Here is a 21,401-nt window from a genome sequence, read left to right as displayed (position 1 = left end):
CAGATTAAACGGAACTTGAGAACTATCATCTGTTCTATGTAATAGAATTTAATTTCAATTTAATAAGGACGACAAAAAATCGTACGAACAAAAATCAATGTGTGTGTAGCTGGCCTTAGAATGTCGGTCCAAGAAGAGTATAATTATCTCCTTATCTATTCAAAATTTAAGCGTGAGTTCTTATGATGAAACTGCTGTCCTGCTATAGGAAGGACCATAAAATATTGAAACTAAATAAATGATTTGTATTTTGTTCCAAACATTTTCCCGGTATTTTCTTCAATCATACGATTGTCCTGCTATAGACAGGCCTATAAAATATTGAAAAGAAATTGATGATTTTCATTTCATTCCAAACACTTTCCCGTTATTTTCTTCAATCAAAGTTTCAAATTGTTGGAACTATTGTCCTGCCATAGACAGGTCCATCGAATATTAAAAAGAAATTGATGATTTCCATTTCATTCCAACCATTTCCTGTTATTTTTATCCTGCTGATGAGCAGATGTCAATGGAAACACATATACGATCAGACGAGGTAAATCAACAGGTCGACAAGTGAAAACGAAATGAAAATGTTGCTCTGGCATCACATATCATCCCAATCATGTTAAGAATAGAATCAATCACAGAATATTTAACAAATATTGACAGGCAGCATTTCTCAGAAAAAAAGTGTAGTGGAGACTTCAACATTCTGCTTCATGGAAACCTAATAGGAAAATGATGAATTCTGTAGATGACATGTTTTCCAATGATTTGCGAGCACAATGATTGAATCAAAAACAGATACTCTGCAATATAATTGTTTCTTACGTGAGTATTCAATCCTTGACGTATACGTATAAAAGTGAAGTGAACCGTCTGAAGCATTGTTGGATACTGAAGCATTGTCTGTGTTCAATGAATTGATGGCTATAGAATCCTATTTATTTATTTAATTCGTTCTAATGTTTTTGTCGTTCTTTATAGCGTTTGTTCATGATGGATTGAGAATAATGAGCAATGACGTACTATCTTATTGTTAAGATATTGAAACATGTTGTGATTAAAAGATTTTAATAAAGGGTTCTTGGATTATTTATTTGCTGATGAATAAAAGTAGCTCTCAACAAAAAGTTAATGTTAAGATCTTCTCGTGGGAAGAAAAGATCAATTTTGATGAATTTTAGCTTTCAATCAACAATCTTCCGATTGTTACCATTTAGATATATAGTTCAAATTCCCTCTGGGCGTGTTTTTGTGCTCTAAAATCTGAGACCGAGTGAAGCGCTCTATCTCATATACATGTCCAGGTGCACCTGACAACGATGCTCAGGTAATGTGGTAGAGTGAACATTACTGTCCAAACTTCGCCAAGTCATTAAATAAATAACTCATTCTATTCTATTGTTGAAATAGGGTTTGGGTGGTCTCATTTTGTAGCTTCATTAACTTTGGATGAGGAAAAATTAAAATTCTGAGTTGACCTTCATTTATTTATCGACAGTCGAGTTGACAGACAAGCTTCATTTTCTGGTAATCAAATTCAAATACAAATTTATTTTACACTCATAAATACATGTACAGAAAATCAAAATAGAGTCTAGTATGACAAATACAATAATCCAACCAAAATTCAACAATAGATTGTAAGGGCCGTTTGCACAGTATAGATTGCTAAACTCGATTAAGTTAATCTAAAAGTTTGAACTTGAATCGGTTTTCTCAGTGCATTTACTAATCCAGTTTAAGTTAAAGTTACTAGTTTAGCGTTGAGTTGGTAATAGAATGTCATCGTTTATAATATCAGGAAGGCTGATTTTTAAAATGAAATTTGTTATTTGTTTACAAACCATCAGTAAATTGAGGTTATGTAGCTACTACTTTCTTGTTCAAAATCCACAGAGCTGTAAGCTGTACGGTAATAAAAGTGAAAAGCGATCAAGAAATTCTTCAAAAAATGATGAAATGCTATATTACTATTAGATACAAACTCATATTTAGTAGGTACCAAAAAATATATTTTAGAATGCTTTTAAAAAACGATTTTGTTACGCTTAAATCTACTACGGTCTTCCTCGATTATTAGAAATCTCTTGAAAGCGAAATATCTCAGTTATGTGTTATTAAAAATATGTTTCCTAATCAAAGACCACTGTTAAAAATTGTCTTATTTCCTATCAAGTGGTTCATTTAATCAAATACTGGATTGGCACTTGCTTTACTCAAGAAAACCCGTTAAGAAAATTCTCTATCATCCCAGAAATTTAAATCATTCGTTTTTGCCCAATTTTTCTGTTTTAAAATTTCTTTGCAGTCATCTTTATCAATCGCATTAAAAACTTCTATCAATTACTTCATTATAATTATTTTTACATTCAAATAATGATTTACTATAACTTAAATATTATTATCGTCTACAGAAGCATTGAAAACAATCGTCGAAAAATAATTTACTATCAGCTGTTTCCCCATCAAATCTTTACAGATGTCAAGTTAATCCAAATTATTTGGTTTAAACCTCCTGCTATGGAGGTTTAAACTTTCCCAGAGTTTAAACTCGATACAGTGTTAATCGAGTCGGAGTTCATCGAGTTAAATCGATCGTTCATCGATCGATAGTTCATCGTCGGAGTTAAATCGATCAGAGTTACATCTTTACAGATCTCAAGTTATACAAATTATTTGGTTTAAACCTCCTGCTATGGAGGTTTGAACTTTCCCAGAGTTTAAACTGATACTGTGCAAACGGAATTTTAGTTTAAACCAAAAAAATCCAGATTTGGTTTAAGCTTTAGCTTAGACTAACACTGTGCAAATGGCCCTAAGTGAAAAACTACTATCAATCACCGGCCTTGTTAGTCTAGTGGTAAGGAGCGTCACAAACTTCGGTCTCCTGGTACCGCCTGGTTCGTGGGTTCGAATCCTGCCGATGGCATGGACGTTGATCATCTCATCAATTCATCAACGTTCTTTAAATTCAAAGTTCAAATTTCAACTCCAACATTTCTCTAGAAATCAGTTTTTATAATTTAAAATGTGTAAAGCTAGCTCGCCTCCAAAAGGTGCACATTGGTTAACGCTAAATGGACTATCGTGAGGTCCACGTTATAATGGCAGTGTTTGATTAGCAATGGTATTGCTATCCTTGTCTATCATTCAACAAAGTGGATAGCGCTATCTCTTTCTCGCTTTGCTCTGTTGCCAGATCGGCTTTTAACAATGTAGAATTAATAATCGATTCACAAAATATTGCATCTTATGAAAATTGATTATGAAATATTGAAAAATATAATTTCTTGCTTAATAGAGTATAATTAATTATTTCAAACGAGAATGAGGTTAATATTACAACGATAGAACTGTATCAGATACCATCTATGGAAGGCATTGACAAGACAGAGGATCGGCAACGGTTTTCTCCTATCTTTCTCCACTGCCATTATAACGTGGACCTCACTGTAGCAAATAATGGCGGTCAGACAAACTTATGTTCTCCTGACTAAAAACTACATAACATTTCAAAGAAATTGGAAATATATGTAGGCATTTGAGGCCTATGAGCTTTAAATGTGCTGCGTATCCGCCATACGTTAATTAAAATAACGCACTTTTTATCACCCACGCACAAGCAAAACGCTCATGTAGGCGTCATTCACAAAAAAAGAGAATCGGAATAAGTGTAGACTATCTTTTAAATCTTCATCCAATCTTCATTGCTACTATGTACCATCAATGCAGATCAGATTGGAGTGGAAACATTTTTTCAACTCCCGAAACATCTTTAGTGAGGTCCACGTTATAATGGCAGTGGAGAAAGATACTGGAACAACGTTGCCGATCCTCTGTTTTGTCAATGCCTTCTATAGACGGTAGCTGATACAGGTTTATCAATGTAATATTAACTTCATTCTAGTTTAAAATAATCAATCATATTTTATCAGTCAAGAAATTTTATTTTTTAATAATTCCATCCATAATTGAGATAAAATATTTTGTTAATTGAAATGAAAATGTTTTATTGGCAGAAATATAAAATTACAACATCTTAAAAAATACATGATAAAAGCAATACAAATTTTACAACATGAGTAAATACTATTACAAAATAAAATGCAATGCCAATTGAGTATTTGCATCTCGAGGTACTAAACCTGTTTGAGATGGTGATATAAAATTGATTACAAAACTATAGCGCTAAAATGTAGTTACTGAGGCCGACAGTCGCATATGAAGTGACACATATTACATAACAGTATCGATGATTTATCAATTTTAGCTTCGAAGTATATTGTACAATATTATTATATACAACTCTACATGAGAATTCTAAAAAAAGTATCTATATTCTCACATTCCATTACAAATCTCTTGACATCTCTCAAAAACCTTGATCGTATCTTGCACTGCCTTATCTCCAAGGGCAGCAGGTTATAGAACTTTGGAGCCAAATAAGAAAAAAATTTAATGAAGTGACTTTTATTTGGCTTAGGTATACAAGCTTCGTATTTATTTCTCAAATTATTGTTTTTCAAATTAAAATACTCATTGACATTAACGCTTCTATCAAAGAAGTTCCTGAGCACTTTGTAGACATATAAATTTTTCAATGGAAGTATAGCTAATTTTGTAAAGAGTGGTGCTGTGTGTTCCAACTTTGCCTTGAAGGAGATAATGCGAATGAAAGATTTCTGTAAAACAACTATCGGCCTCAGGGTTACAGTGTATGCTCCTCCCCACAACGCTAGGCCATATTCGAGTTTAGAATATGATTAAATTTAAATTGATTATTAATTCTACATTGTTAAAAGCCGATCTGGCAACAGAGCAAAGCGCTATCCGCTTTGTTGAATGATAGACAAGGATAGCAATACAATTGTCAAACACTGCCATTATAACGTGGACCTCACTATAGTAGGCCTACGCGATTTTTTCACTTCCAAACTCATTCTTTGCAGAGTAAGTTTCCATTCGTTATTGATTTCGTTCATTGGGCTAATTTCATAGTTTGCTAGAAGTTTATCAAGTATAGATTGTTCTGTATGATTGAGTTCTGAATAGAAATTGAAATTCTGCACTTAGAAACTGTGACAAGATGGATTCAATGGTTCATACAATGAATCTTATAATTATGACTCTACTGTCTCTCTGAATGATTGTAAGGTAGAAGCAAACTCAACTTCAACCAAGCGCAACTGCTGTCAAACGAAAGTCAGGAGGCGTTCTTGTGTGAAATATATTTTTCCTACAGTTACCTTGAAAAGTGGCCATTGCTGCACTAATTACAGAACGCAAAGAATCACTTTTCCGCTCTAGTGCGGGAAAAATTTTTCTGCACTCCAGATTTGCAACATGGCAACGCAAAATACTTAGTAGGTTATATGGAGCAACAGTGCAGCAAAATCAAAATGAAGTTGGTAACAGTGAGTGGGCTGCTATAGTGAGCAGAGGTGCAACGAAGCACAACGCGCTAATTATTATTCATTATATATTATAACCAAGGACAACGAGGACTTTAGGATTTTAGGATTAAGGTTTTTATCAATAATAAAATTACACAGAAAAACATTTGATGCATTTCAGGCAATTTTACCCATAATTACCCACTTTTCATATTCAATGGTAACTGTAGGAAAAACTTAATGTGAAATACGTGCGCAAAGTTCCTCTGCTGCACTCAACAAACCATTCCGCCCTCGCCTACGGCTCGGGCGTAAACGTTTCTTTCGGTGCAGCAAACTGACACTTTGCGCACTAGTTGCACAAATAACTAATTCATTTCTCAATTGATTACGTCGTTCACACTAGCGACGAATCTATTCGTCATTTGACTGCGGTCATTATATTAATTGGTACAATCAAAGCTGTGCAAAGGCTAAAAATAAACTTTCTACTCGTGATATTTTTCAAAGTTTCTCGATTAGTATATCATCAAGCTATCAAAATGAAAAAGTTTTCTCAGGAAAACATTTTCTTTTCTGATCATTACTTTTTGAGATATGAGCGCCTAAAGTTTGAATTTTTCGGACAGAACATTTCAAATTCGGTAAGAGATAAATCCGTGAGATTTAGAGGATAGATTCTTCATGGTATTGTTGATCTAGTAAAACAAAAATTTTCTGGAAATACTAATTTTTAAGATAGTTATTCAATTCACTAAAAATAACCAAGAATAACTTTTAGTTAAGTTATTTCTGGTTATTTTTGGTAAATTGAATAACTTTTTCAAAAATTGATATTTTCAGAAACTTTTTGTTTCACTATATCAACAATTCAACAATGCCATGAAGAATCTATCCTCTAAATCTCATGGATTTATATCTTACCAAATTTGAAATGTTCGGTCCCAAAAATTCAAACATCAGGCGCTCATATCTCAGAAAGTAATGATCGAAAAAAAATGTTTTTTCGAGGAAACTTTTTCATTTTGATAGCTTGATGATATACTAATAGAGAAACTTTGAAAAATATAATGAGTAGAAAGTTTTTTTTTAGCCTTTGCACAGCTTAAATTCGATGGATGTGCAGTTGACCATAGATTTGAAATTATATTATACAACTCAATTTTAGCTATCATTTCACGTGATCATTGAATTCAGTTTGTATAGTGAGGTCCTCGTTATAATGGCAGTGGAGAAAGATACGAGAACAACGTTGCCGATCCTTTGTCTTGTTAATGCCTTCTATAGACGGTAGCTGATACAGGTTTGTTGATGTAATATCAACTGTTTATTCTCGTTTAAAATAATCAATTATATTTTATAAAGCAAGAAGTTATATTTTCAATAATTCCATAATGAATTTTCATAATTAATATTAAAGATTTTCTTAATCAATTATCAATTCTACATTGTTAAAATACTATCTGGCAACAGAGCAAAGCGAGAAAGAGATAGCGCTATCCGCTTTGTTGAATGATAGACAAGGATAGCAATACCGTTGCCAATCTAACACTGCCATTATAACGTGGACCTCACTATAGGCTTAACAGTACCTCTGATAACAGTAACAGTACCTCTTTACTGATATAAATTTAAGTGCTTCAAAGATAGCAGAAAAACTTTGCCGATCATCTGTCTTGTCAATGCCTCCTATAGACGGTAGATGATACAGGTTTATTGATGTAGACTAATATTAATTGTTTATTCTCGTCAAATAATCAATTATATTCTATTATGCAAGAAATTATCGATTATCGTGGGCATACAAGGAAAATCCACTACGTCAATAAAAATAAATCCTTCAGGAAATCAATTTCTAATTTCAAACATCAATCATTATTATCTTATGGTGATTTTCCACAAAATAATTTCATTCTGCAAGAAATTAAATATTCTTCATTTGTTTGAATTCAATTAATTATTAAACATTCATAAATTATAAAATTAATTAAGAACTAATTTCATACTGCAAGAGATTAGATATTCTTCATTTGTTTGATTATTAATTATTAAACATTCTTAAATTATAAAATTAATTGAAAACCAATGACTAATAAAAGTTTGGAAAATGGACTTATTGCATTTCCCTTCTACCCCCACGTAGAAGATTTATTTGTGATTTATCTGATTTATTTTTCAATAATTTGATAATGAATTTTTATAATTAAGATTAAATATTTTGTTGATCAATTTTTAAATATTCTGCATTGTTAAAAGAAGATCTGGCAACAGAACAAAGCGAGAAAGGGATAGCGCTATCCGCTTTGTTGAATGATAGACAAGGATAGCAATAGCATTGCTTATCAGACACTGCCATTACAACGTGATCTCACCATAGATGCTCAGATCAGAGAGTAGATGTTATTCTCTCAGTTAAATTCTGGCTCAGATGGAATGAAGCGATGTGTTAACAATAAAAGGCAATAAAGCAGCTGAGTCGATTGATTTGTTTGTTCATTTACACTGCATGACTCCTTTATGCCAACAAAGAACTCGTATGTTGGGAGAAAAACTGAATGCTTTTTCCAGTGGAATATGAAAATATAATGATGGAAAGGCAGCGGAAATGAAAACCTTTTTTACAGACACGTGGATTTTCATATAATGAAATACTGATCTTCAGAGTTCTATCACATTGGATTTTTTATTAATTGGATTTGAAACGTGTGAAGATGAATAAGCCTCACAGAATGATTGTTACACATGTGAAAAATATACTGTTTGACTTTATATGAACAGTTCTATTTGATCGGGAATCAAAATAAGGACTCTGCAGTGCTTTTAATTGCTTACTGACGTGAATAAAATCAATAGAAGGCTTCAGAGAATGTTCAGATGAAGCCGTCTCAAACCTTCCAAAGAGGTTTGATTCAAAATTAGAAACCGAATTACTCCGCCAGTCATGGATTCGAATCTTGCTAAAAAACCCTATAGATTTAAGTTTATTCTATCAACTTATCTCATGGCCTATATACAAGCACAAAGGAAAGACTATTTTAGTATTTAAGGAACATGGTTCCTCAATATAGGTTGGATAGTATAAAAGGAAAATGGTTCCTTTTTCTGTGGTACGAGTAGATACTTAATGTGGGTATCATCAGAGAAAAAAAATGAAAACTATTGACTATTCACTGATTTGATTGTCTTTGTATATCATAATGCTTCAGAATTAAGTTTGTTTTTCGGTAGTTCTTCAAAATTATATTTTTAATTTGTGAATATTTCATTTTTTAGTTATAATAATGTGAAATATTTCTTCTATGTTTAGTTTTGAAGCATCTAATTTTGAAAATCTACTTTGAGAAAATACTTGAGGACTGAAAAGTTTGTGAATTGAAGAACTACAAGACTTAACCTATTTCGGACTATGTGTTATCCAAATTTGGGAGAGGAATAACACAAGGTTACCTTATTTTCCCTCTCCCTATCATTTTGATAATGTACTTATTGTATAAATGAATAAAGAATGACGAATGAATTCCATCATCCATGCAAGTGATGTATATGATCCCTTCGTGTATTTCTAATCTTTTCTATAAAGCGATTTGATGGTTCTACAGTTGATTCCAAAGCAAATCTGTGATTTTGTAGCTCATAAAAGTTTGTGGGTCAAAAAAATCCAGAAAAGGTGTCAGAAAACGAAGAAAAATGGACTTGATTTTCACTTTTAAAAACAGTTTATTCCACAAGAGACGAATAATGCAATGGTATCAACTGAATCTTTTCTCTGTGATTCCACATACAAGCAGCTTATATCCAAAAAAATCTATAAATTTATGAAAAAGTAGTAATGTTATTGAATGTTTTATCCTTGCCAAAGACGACCTCGGAGACAAACTCTTATTTTTTCATCTTTACGTTCACCTGTAGTAATAAAAATAGAAGCCTTGAATGTATTCAAGGGCGATATTCGATATCTAATTGAATATTTATCAACTATGTTGTACTTCATACACTGTGTTACTTGTAAATCATTGAAAAACACTTACTTTTCTTGGAGTTTTGAGGAATGCATTTCACTCCTGAAGAGGAGCTTCATCAGCCTCTAATAAATAAATATTTATTCATTCATAGACAATTTATAGACACAATTCAGTTGCAAACAACAGGCATTCGACCAAAACTGCTTTCAACCTTGATTAAAAATAATTAGTACAGAGGTTATGTACAGTTCATTATTTGATTTACACATGGCTGTAAATTGTATCACTAGAATTGATAGATATATTGATAGATATATTGTGTATTTTTAGTGAACAGTAGATAAGTTACTCGTAGTTTTTTTCAATAGTTTATCTATTGCGGATGATGCTCACAAAAGCTTTTAGCTTTTGCGTGGGTGATTGTAAGTGTGTGTGTGTGATTCAGGCGAGGATCCAGGATCCACGACTCTGGTCTGTGCGGGGGTGGGGGGATTGGGGAATCGTTCCCCCCGTTCCACTCCTTACCAAACACCACTTGGAAAAGTGTGGGGGGGAGCTATCGCCCCGATGATCAAACGTCCATGCCGACCGGCGGGATTCGAACCCGCAACCAGGTAGCGCTAGTAGACTATCATTATTCATTTATTCATTTCATTTATGCATAGGCAATAGATACAATGCAGGTAAAAACAACAGGCATTCGCCCAAAACTGCTTTAAACCTTAATTTGGATTACACAGTCTACACAGAATACACAGTCTGTAATGAAAACATTTACATATTGATAACATTAACATAACTTAATTCACACACTATTTTGAATATATTCAGTCTATTATAGTAGTATTATAGTAGACTGAATTGTGTAACGCTTCAAGTTGAATGTCGACTGGAAGAATGATAAAAAAACGGACCGGCTATCCGGCAAGAATGCCCCAAACAGCAATGGTGGCCGACGGTGACTGACGGACACGGTCGTGGCCGGTGACGGACGGGTATAGTGGGTTGCCGTTCGTTTAAAACAATGCAAAGCAATGTTGCTGGTACGCAACGGTGACGGTCGGTGCCGGACGGCGCCTGACGGTGACGGCATAGTGGGTTCCCTGCTTTAGTCGTCTCGGCTAACCTGGCCGGCAAAAATAATGCTTTGAAGATATCAGAAGTACGCCAATATCTTTTTTTATCCATGTTGATGCTTCCATAGTTGAAGTTATGCATCATTTTGGTTTCTAAGAAATGGATTTCAATGAAGAATACTGTAAAATTATTGTACACGCTTCAATTTCACTTTCCTTTATGAACTGCTTGTTGATGATCACTTTTCGATACTCAAGTCACGACATAGCAGTCTGGTTTTCATGATTAAACGCTGTTAGCTTCTACTCACATTTGTGGAGCGCTTTCGGACGCTATATCCATCTTCAACACTCTGAAGAGTAGATGACGTGAAGAAGATGTACCTGGCGTCTGAAAACGCTCCACAAATGTGAGTAGAATCTAGCATCTTCCAATTATAGAAACCAGACTGCTATGTCGTAGCCTGAGTATTAAAAAATGATCATTAACAAGAAAAACGAATGTTTTCAAATGAAATTCAATTCAAAATGGCGGAAAAAATGGTGGATAATGACTAAAAAACCATGTTTTTCACGGTTTTCTCGAAAACGGTTCTAACGATTTTCTTAAAATTCATACCCTAGATAGCTATTTATAAGCCCTATCAACTGACACGAGTCTCATTACTGGGAAAATTGCAGGAGCAACGTAATATTCTTGAGAAAAATGGCGGATAATCACTAAAAAAACCATGTTTTTCATGGTTTTCTCGGAAACGGCTCTAAAGATTTTCTTCAAATTTATACCATGAATAGCTAGCTATTTATAAGCCCTATCAACTGACATGAGTCTCATTTCTGAGAAAATTGCAGGAGCTCCGTAATATTCTTGGGAAAAATGGCGGATAATCACTAAAAAACCATGTTTTTCACGATTTTCTCAAAAATGACTTGACCGATTTTTTTCAAATTCAAATCCTGTATAGTTATATAATTATCAGCTCTAACTAGCATGAGTCTCCTCCCTGAGAAACTAACAGGGGGTCCACCCCATCTTTGAGAAATTTACTTTGTAACCTCCTTCTCGTGCTTGAGGTAGGTGGGTAGAACAGTTTATTCAAAAGAACAGCTGCTTTGAAATCCAAAAATCCTCAAATTTCATAATTATTCAAACGAAGGAAAATGTACTCTGAAAACAATAACAATAGTATAATCGTAGTTTTAATAAAATTATTCAGCCGCCAATCGGCATAATGTTATTCCCCTAGATTATCCTCGTTTAAGAATGAGGCTTATAGATCAATGAGCAAGGAAAGTTGTGTGAATGTACCACACCAGATTTTTTATGTATAGTAATTCTATGTTACCTCGTTCTATCCAATGTGTTCTATACTTTCTCTATGTAATAGAGATACAATCATAGAAATCAATGAATAACAAGATCAGTTTTCGAATAGACAGCGTGAACAATACCTATTTATTGAACGAGCGTTAGTGAGTTCTCACTTTTCACTTACTGAAGGCCAAAGTCGTTTCCGTCTATGTGTATTTTCTACAGAAACTTTAACAAGAATTGATCAATCAGCTTCAAATTTTGAGCACGTATTCTCCAAACTTTTTCACAGTGCAAGTTCGTTGGACAACAAAATTGACTCACTCCTTCGTCCTTTTTCAGGATATAAGAATATCATTGAAAATTAGTAAAATATAAGAAAAGTGCATAAGAAAAATTGTTATGACTCAGTCAGCTGAAGAATTCATTTCATGCAATTACTACAGTTCATAACATCATATTCATTCATAACATCAGCTGAGGCTATTTGGGAGCTATCACACGCGCTGACACATGATTCCAGCTGGTTAATATTAGATGTTGAAGTGACAGAGTAATATTTCAATTCAAATGGGATCCCCAATGAAACCCACTGTCAAATGATTCTTGCAAGAGAAATATTTATCTGTTTTCATAATTATCATCAACTCTGTATAATCAGCAGTTGCAGGTTTCAAAGATTACAATACAACAGTTCTTGAGCGAGTTCTCCAACCCAAGGGGTCACTAGTTATAATCATTGTAACTTTAACTATTATACCTATTCATAATTGAATCTTTTCATAATAACATTTTGCGGGATGTTTCAGAGAAACGGGAAATTTTGAAAGTTAAATAATTTCAAGTAAAACAAATCTTTAAACAGATTAATCATCCTAGAAAGTTCAAAACAATAGTACAGATTTGGTTGATGAGCAAAGGAAGACAGAGCATAGAAAACATTATTTCAAATAACAACTAACCACTTAATGACTTACAAAACACTAACTAATTAATAATACGCACAAAAAAACTAATAAAACCTACTCTAGAACATGGTACGCCATAGTGGAGTAGGTCAATTTCCACACAGAAAAAACTAAACAAGTAGAGGACACATTATAAGAATTTTTTGTAACCAACTATTGTATGTAATATTTTAATTTATCTAATATTTTGTGTAATTGATGTTGTAGTTTTAGTTTTTTTGGGAAGTAAACATTTATTTATTTATTATTTATTTATTCAAATAAAGTTTTTCATATCATTCAATAGTAAAAATAATGCCATTTTAGAATAAATAATAGCGTAACATTTATTTTTTGAATATGACACCTTGCAGGTGTATTCCTTTTCTACGCAAACAATCACGTAGTCTCTTTATCACATTGTCCATGGTTTGACGTAACATTACAACTGGAATTTGAAATCGCTTCTCGAATCTTGGCTTTCAATTCTGCAACAACGGAAGAATTGAAAGCCAAGAATCGAGAAGCGATTTTAAATTCCAGTTGAAGGGGTTATAATACAAGGGGTCCAAGTGACATATTGTTAGTTTCGAGAAAATTGAGCCTAAAGTTTACTTACATTAATTAATTATTCATTCATGAAATGAATATAGAAATGATATCCACCTATTCCTATTCAGTAGGCTTTTACCAAATAAAACGTACAGTTTCATGTCTCAAATTGCTCTCCTTTCTCAATTATCAGCTAAATAGTGATAAGAAGTATCACTTGTACCCCTTGCTTACCAAACAAAACTATTGTCTAGCTACACATAAATCTATCAAATTTACCAGCAATTGAACAATGAATTTTTACTATTGAATGATATGAAAAACTTAATTTAAAGATTTGTTCTACTTGGAATTATTTAACTTTCAAAATTTCTCGTTTCTCTCAAACACTCGGTATTTACCACTAACACTATTATAACTATTCATTATTGAATCTTTTCATAACACATTTTTTTAAGCATTCTTAAATTTCAATGCAGGTTTCTCTTCAGGAATCCGCTCAGCATCACCTTTTCAACTCACTCTACCGGACTTTTCCGGAATCTGTGTCACTGATGGGTGCAAAATTTAGGATGCTCCTGACGTCACACGCATAACGACCACTTGAGCCATCAGTGACCCGGCAGAGGATCCAACAATCATCGGAATGATAACCTACTGATGAACCGGCAAATGAATGGACAAGTTCATCGGAATGATAACCTACTGCTGAACCGGTCGGTCCCTGTGTCATCCTCTATCCTCCGGTTCATACTGAATGGAATCGGTTGCTAATATAGTATCCGGTTTTACTGGAGACCTGACCGAGATGTTGAGTTTGCGCGTGCGCACGACGAGCCTTGTATGAGGGTCACTGCTAGTTCCACCACTGGATCTACTGACCTGTTGCCAAAGCCGATGCTTCTTCGTTCTTCTTCTTCAGTTGGAGTAGACTGACCGGCGACGTAACTTCTTCCTTTCTTCCTCCAACATTCTGCTAATCAGGTAAACTATACTTCAATCAATCAATCAATCATACAATAACACAATCACAATTTATTTATTTCATTCACTATCATTACCAATCCAATATCAAGTGGAAGGATATGGTAACAGCTACAAGGAAAGCTCATCGCCACAATGGGTACCGTTTCTCCTCGCGCTGTAGTGTGTATAGTGAGGTCCACGTTATAATGACAGTGAATAGAGATGGAAGAACAGCTTTGCCTATTATCTGCCTTAATTAATTATATTTCTACATCGTCAAAAACATATTTTGGCTTCGTTGTGGAGCTAGAAAAGGATAGTACTACCTGTTTTGTCGAACGATAGACAAGGATAGCAACATCAAAGTTTATCAAATACTGTCATTATAACGTGGACCTCACTATAGTGAGGTCCAAATTGTAATGGCAGTGGAGAAAGATAGCAGAACAACGTTGCCGATCCTCTGTCTTGTGAATGCCTTCTATAGACGGTAGCTGATACAGGTTTATTTATTGTCTCTTCTCTGTATAGGGCTACTTGTAATATGAATAGAAATACAAATCTCAGTACCCTTTTTTGAATTATTTTATCACAGCATGTTGTAATAAATAAAAATGGTGATAAATGAATAATTGATATTGACCTCCAATCCATTACAATTTGATATTGACTCTACCAGCTTAAGTGTATGTAGACGTCAGTTTGAATATCAGTGTTACTTGTTTATAAATAAAGTCCCAGCATAATTCATTATTAATAGAATTACAAAATCTATAATGAATCTTATACTGGATTGGATTAGGATAAATGTTTACTTTAAATTATCTATATCCATTATGTAGTGTTTCATTCTTGTGTTATAATTTAAAAAAAATGTCATGGCTTCCTTGAATTGGTCTTTTTAAGTTTGTCATTTGCTTGTGATTTTGTTACTTTGTCTTATCGTTTGTAAGTATTGAGATGTGACCTGGTTTTCATAATTTTAGTTATTCTAGTGGTTTGAATAAGCTCTTTTTCTATTGACATGTTTGCTGTACCTAGTTGTTCGAACTCACTGCCGGCGCACAAGTTTTCTTTGCCGGTAGTGCCATTTTGTAAGTTAGAATATTTATTTTATCAATCTGTATCACTTTATGGCAAATGAATGAATTTGAATTTGAATTTGAATTTGAAATGAAACAACATGTTGTGATAAAATAATTCAAAAAAGGGTACTGAGATTTTTATTCCTATTTATAGGTTTATTATGTAATATTAACTGTTCATTCTGGTTAAAAATGATCAATTTTATTTTATTAAGCAATAAATTATATTTTGAAATAATTTCATAATGAATTTTCTTGATTAAGATGAAATATTTTGTTGATTGATTATTAATTCTACATTGTTGAAAGACGATCTGGCAACAGAACAAAGCGAGAAAGAGATAGCGCTATTCGCTTTGTTGAATGATAGACAAGGACAGCAATACCATTACTAATCAAACACTGCTCACCATAGTGAGGTGCTCGTTATGATGGTAATTCAAGGTAGAATTCACAACAATATTTAGGACTAATTATGATAGAAATAATTCAGGTTTGTGTTGTCTAGCTGCTCATGATTTATTTTAATGCTCATACATTATTTTAATGATGTTCTTATTGTTTCAATCAATAAAGAAAGAATCAATAATTAATTAATTTATACATTTATAGATACAATATCATTCTCAACTATGAATGATAGGGAAAGAAACAACAGGCTTATGAAGCAAACAATAATGAAGCAAACAACTAATGAAGCAAACAATACAATAGTCGGGAAAAGAAAAAACAGGCTATTGTCCAAAACTTCTTCAATTTCCTAATTTTGTCTCAAATTGTCCAAATAGTATGTAGGCTATTATCGAGAAGTCTTAAAATGATTTCATCGACTTGAAACACATAGGCCCGGTTGCACAAACGTCGGTTAAATTTAACCGTGATTAACTTTACGAGAACCAAACAGATAAGGCGATTTTGAAAGACGGCTTCTCTGATTGGTTCTCGTGGATTTCAAATTCAAATTCATTTATTTGCTATAAAATAATACAGATTGATGAAATAAATATTCTAACTTACAAAATGGCACTATCGGCAGAGAAAACTTGTGCGCCGGCAGTGAATTATTAATCACGGTTTAAATATAACCGGCTTTTGTGAAACCGACCTATAGCCTAGTTAATGAATTACATACCACTGGATTCAACAATAATTTACTGTTTATAGAAGGTCATTCATGAATCATTTATATAAGTGCAGTATCATATTATAATGTACAGTTTTATTGTGATTTATCATGTAATATATAATCTGTAATGGAAATTGATTTTACCGTGATATGTACTGTCTTTCTTGTATATTACATTAATGGATAACAATTTTCAACTTATTAATGAAGCTCCTTAACCTGATGAACCGATACGATAATTATTGGTTATTCTTGATGTATTGAGTTTCATCAATATTATTGTATTATTAACTATTGTAATAATTAATTATTGACCAAGCGAAGTGAGGTCTAAGATTCAAGTCGCTGGTTTGGCGTTTCTCTTAATGTTTAAATGTTTGAATGTTCAAATGTTTATATGTTGCGCATTTACAGCGAAACGCGGTAATAGATTTTCATGAAATTTTACAGGTATGTTCCTTTTAAAATTGCGCGTCGACGTATATACTTCTAAAATTAACTTCTCATTCTCGTTTAAAATAATTTATTATATTTTATTAAGCAAGAAATTATATTTTTCAATGATTTCATAATGAATTTATATAATTAAGATGAAATATTTAGTTGACCGAGTGAAGTGAGGTCTAAGATTCAAATCGCCGGTTTTGCATTTCTCTTTATGTTTATATGTTTTTATGTTCCGCATTTACGGCGAAACGCGGTAATAGATTTCCATGAAATTTGACAGGTATGTTCCTTTTTTAATATTGTGCGTCGACGCATATACAAGGTTTTTGGAAATTTTGCATTTCAAGGATAATATAAAAGGAAAAAGGAGCTTCCTTCATACGCCAATATTAGAGTAAAAATCAGACTATAGAATTATTCATCATAAATCAGCTGACAAGTGATTACACAGATGTGTGGAGAAGCCAGTCTATTGCTGTATTTCCATAAGGTCTATAGTTTCAATCAGGTACTTGTGGATGAGAATTTTGCGTGAGGTCTACTGTTCACAGAACTACTAGTTGTATTGTGTGAAGGAAGCCAAGTGGGTTTCTACCTGTTGTATCCATTAACAAATAGATAAATAAATTATAGATAATGGTTAATTTATGATAAATTATCATAATCTTGACAATAAGTAGACACCATATAGCTGAAAGTAAGTATTCGTGTTAGTTTTGTGCTTTCTCCCTTACTCTCTCTCTGTCACTCTCTCTCTCTATCTCTCCATCACTCTATCTCTCTCCAATGCAAGAAAACAAACGTTACTTACCGCCATTTAGGCTACTGATGTAGGTAGACTCGGCACCAATGCAATTAATTATTATTGTATGTTTCCAGGCTAACGAGCAACTAACGTTGACGGTCGATACGAAAGTATGAACGCGATTTATTTTCAATTCACAGTTGAACTGATATCTGGCCCACCATACACTCCTCAAAAACGTTCCCTCAAATTAGAAAACTAACTATCGAAAAAACAGCAATAGTTTATATATCATTTAGTGCTGGAAATAGAAAGTAAACTATAGTGTAATGGCTACCAAATGTGGTTGCTATAGCAAGTTATTACAGTGAGGCTCACGTTATAATAGAGAAACAGTTTTGGGTTTATCCTGTTGATTATCTCCCAATCAACAATTTGAACTCCTCCCCGCACACGGACCTATCATCTAAGCGGGGAGCCTATTCTCAAACAGAACAGCCGATTCTCTGCCTTGCCACTGCCTTCTATATAAGATAACTGATACCGGTATATCCGATGTGAAATCAACTGTTCATTTTTGTTAAAAATAATAAATATAGGTATATTTTATTCTTCAGAAGAATATATTTACCAATGATTTAATAATACATTTTCATAATATTTATTTATTTTATGTAGATTTCATTATATTTTAAATGAATAAATAAATTCGATTTTATTTGATATCGTGATTGTGAAATGAAATTAATACATGAGTAATGACAGGGGAGAAAGATAGAATAACAGCCGATTCTCTGCTTTGCCACTGCCTTCTATAGAAGATAACTGATACCGGTATATCTGATGTGATATCAACTGTTCATTTTTGTTTAAAATAATAAATTAGGTATATTTTATTCGTCAAAAGAATATATTTTCCAATGATTTAATTATGCATTTCCATAATCGAAATCAAATATCTTGCTAATTAGTCATACTTCCACATTCATGAAAAACGGCAATGATAGACAAGGATAGCAACACCGATGCTTATCAAATACATTCATAAAATTGATATTGGTTTTTGGTTCCATGATTTGTCTTTACTACATAATCATAATCATGTTTCTAGAGAGTCAATGATGCAACTTATCATTGTGAAATACATATTCTGTTGCATTGTCATCAACAACTCTTGTCAAAGGTAAAGATAGACAAAGAAAGAGGAGAACACTTGACTCCATTTATACTTTACTCGTCAAGAAATAATATTTTTAATGATCCAATAATAATTGTCATGATGAGATGGATATTTAGAATATATTATTAATAAAAACAATATAAAAACTTGTAGTACCCTTATTAAAAATTTAAAATATTTTTTGTCATACTTACTCAATTGTAGCTGTTTTCCATGCATCAAATCAAGCCGGTAAACTACCGACAGCAACAGCTGTTTTCGAAAAAAACATGTGATTTTCATTACAGCATACTATACTGTAAAGAGATAATATGTTCTCTTTATAGTCGAGAATGTTAGGACTCTACTGAGTCCTAAAATCATCTAAGTAATTAATATACTAACTCAAATAATTAAAGAACTCATTTAAGGAGTTTCAAGTTATAAGACTCATCTGAAAGCTTATAATTTAGGCCTTTATTATATTTGAGCTCGAAGTGTCTGTCTGTTATGAACTAGGCGCTACGGGCTAGGCCATGTTTATAGAATGCAGTAGCTCGATCAGCAGCAGGTCATGGTTTCTGTTTCTCGGCAATATTATTCTTTCTCAGATAAGTATGACAAAAAATATTGTACGTAACTTGTACGGTGACGTATTTAACGCATTCGTATGATAATTCTGCCCTCAACTACGTTTCGGGCAGAAACAGTCATACTTATGCGGTAAATTATCGTTACCGAACTTGTTTCGTGAAGTACTATTAAAGTTTTCTATAAAAATACAAGTTTTTATATTGTTTTTATTAATTTGAACCAAATTAGCCCATATAAGTGAAGTGTTTTCAGAATATTCAGTATTTAGTATATTTCTACATTCTTAAAAACGATCTGGCAACATTGTGGAGCAAGAAAGGGATAGCGCTATCTGCTTTGTTGAATGATAGACAAGGATAGCAACACCAATGTTAATCGAATACTGTGTTGAAACTCACTATAGACTGTAGCCTACCTTTAGATCATAAGTTAGCTATTATTCTGTGGTCGGTCTGTTATCTCTCTAAGTTGGGAGACATGCGCCTGAAACTCTCGTTGGGAGAGCAGACTCTGGCCTATCACTCTCCAGTTTGAAAAATCGATTCCCCAGTGGGTTCACGTTATAAAGGCAGTATTCGATTTACATTGAATATCATTCGACAAAGCATGTAGCGCTATCCTTTTCTAGAGTGAGGTCCACGTTATAATGGCAGTGGAGAAAGATAGGAGATAATCGTTGCAGATCCTCTGTCTTGTCAATGCCTTCTATAGACGGTAAATTACCGTTACCGGACTTGTTACGTAAAGTACTATTAAAGTTTTCTATAAAAACTACAAGTTTTATATTGATTTTATTAATTTGAACAAAATTAGCCCATATAAGTGAAGTGTATTCAGAATATTCAGTGTTTAGTATATTTCTACATTGTTAAAAACGATCTGGCAACATTGTGGAGCAAGAAATGGGCAACGCTATCTGCTTTGTTGAATGATAGACAGGGATAGCAACACCAATGTTAATCGAATACTGTGTTGAAACTCACTATAGACTGTAGCCTACCTTTAGATCATAAGTTAGCTATTATTCTGTGGTCGGTCTGTTATCTCTCTAAGTTGGGAGACATGCGCCTGAAACTCTCGTTGGGAGAGCAGACTCTGGCCTATCACTCTCCAGTTTGAAAAATCGATTCCCCAGTGGGTTCACGTTATAAAGGCAGTATTCGATTTACATTGAATATCATTCGACAAAGCATGTAGCGCTATCCTTTTCTAGAGTGAGGTCCACGTTATAATGGCAGTGGAGAAAGATAGGAGATAATCGTTGCAGATCCTCTGTCTTGTCAATGCCTTCTATAGACGGTAGCTGTATACAGGTTTCACTTTTTGTGTAGTTGAGAAGTTGATATTGTGGTAATTATTCATATTGAATGAAAAAGACTTAGAAATTGTCAAAAAACCACTGATTTATTGATAATTAGAAAGACCAGTTTCGGTTATTACACCATTGTCAATCTCTGATAAACCAAACTCTTTTTGTCAAACATTGTAAAACTCTGTTCATCAGAGATTGACAATGGTGTAATAGCCGAAACTGGTCTTTCTAATTATCAATAAATCAGTGGTTTTTTGACAATTCCTCAGTCTTTTTCATTCAGTATACAGGTTTATTGATATAATATTAACGGTTCATTTTCCTTTAAAATAATTAATCATATTTCTCAATAATTTCATAATGAATTTTCATAATTAAGTTGACATATTTTGTTGATTAATTATCCATTCTACATTGTTTAAGGCTGTGCAAATGCTAATAATAAACTTTTTACTCGTGATATTTTTCAAAGTTTTTCGATTTGTATATCATCAAGCTATCAAAATGAAAAAGTTTTCTCAGGAAAAAATTGAAATGTTCTGTCCCAAAAATTTAAACTTTAGGCGTTCATATCTCAAAAAGTAATGATCAGAAAAAAATGTTTTCCTGAGAAAACTTTTTCATTTTGATAGCTTGATGATATACAAATCAAAAAACTTGGAAAAATATCACGAATAGAAAGTTTATTCTCAGCCTTTGCACAGCCTTAAAAAGGAACATACCTGTCAAATTTC

At 33.1% G+C, this 21,401-nt stretch overlaps 1 protein-coding gene across 1 annotated transcript in view; it reads left to right on the top strand.

Annotated features, from left to right (window-relative positions):
* The first annotated feature begins 13,819 nt into the window (after positions 1-13,819).
* The window catches only part of LOC111054667, a 31,093-nt gene continuing 23,511 nt past the window's right edge, over positions 13,820-21,401 (top strand). Inside the window, exon 1 of the mRNA XM_039442230.1 lies at positions 13,820-14,217. The gene's annotated coding sequence lies outside the window, so the exon portion shown is untranslated. The remainder of the gene's footprint in view (positions 14,218-21,401) is intronic.

Source organism: Nilaparvata lugens, chromosome X (genome assembly GCF_014356525.2).
Source record: "Nilaparvata lugens isolate BPH chromosome X, ASM1435652v1, whole genome shotgun sequence".
Classification (NCBI taxonomy): Eukaryota; Metazoa; Arthropoda; class Insecta; order Hemiptera; family Delphacidae; genus Nilaparvata; species Nilaparvata lugens.
This window is presented reverse-complemented; position numbering and strand designations above follow the sequence as displayed.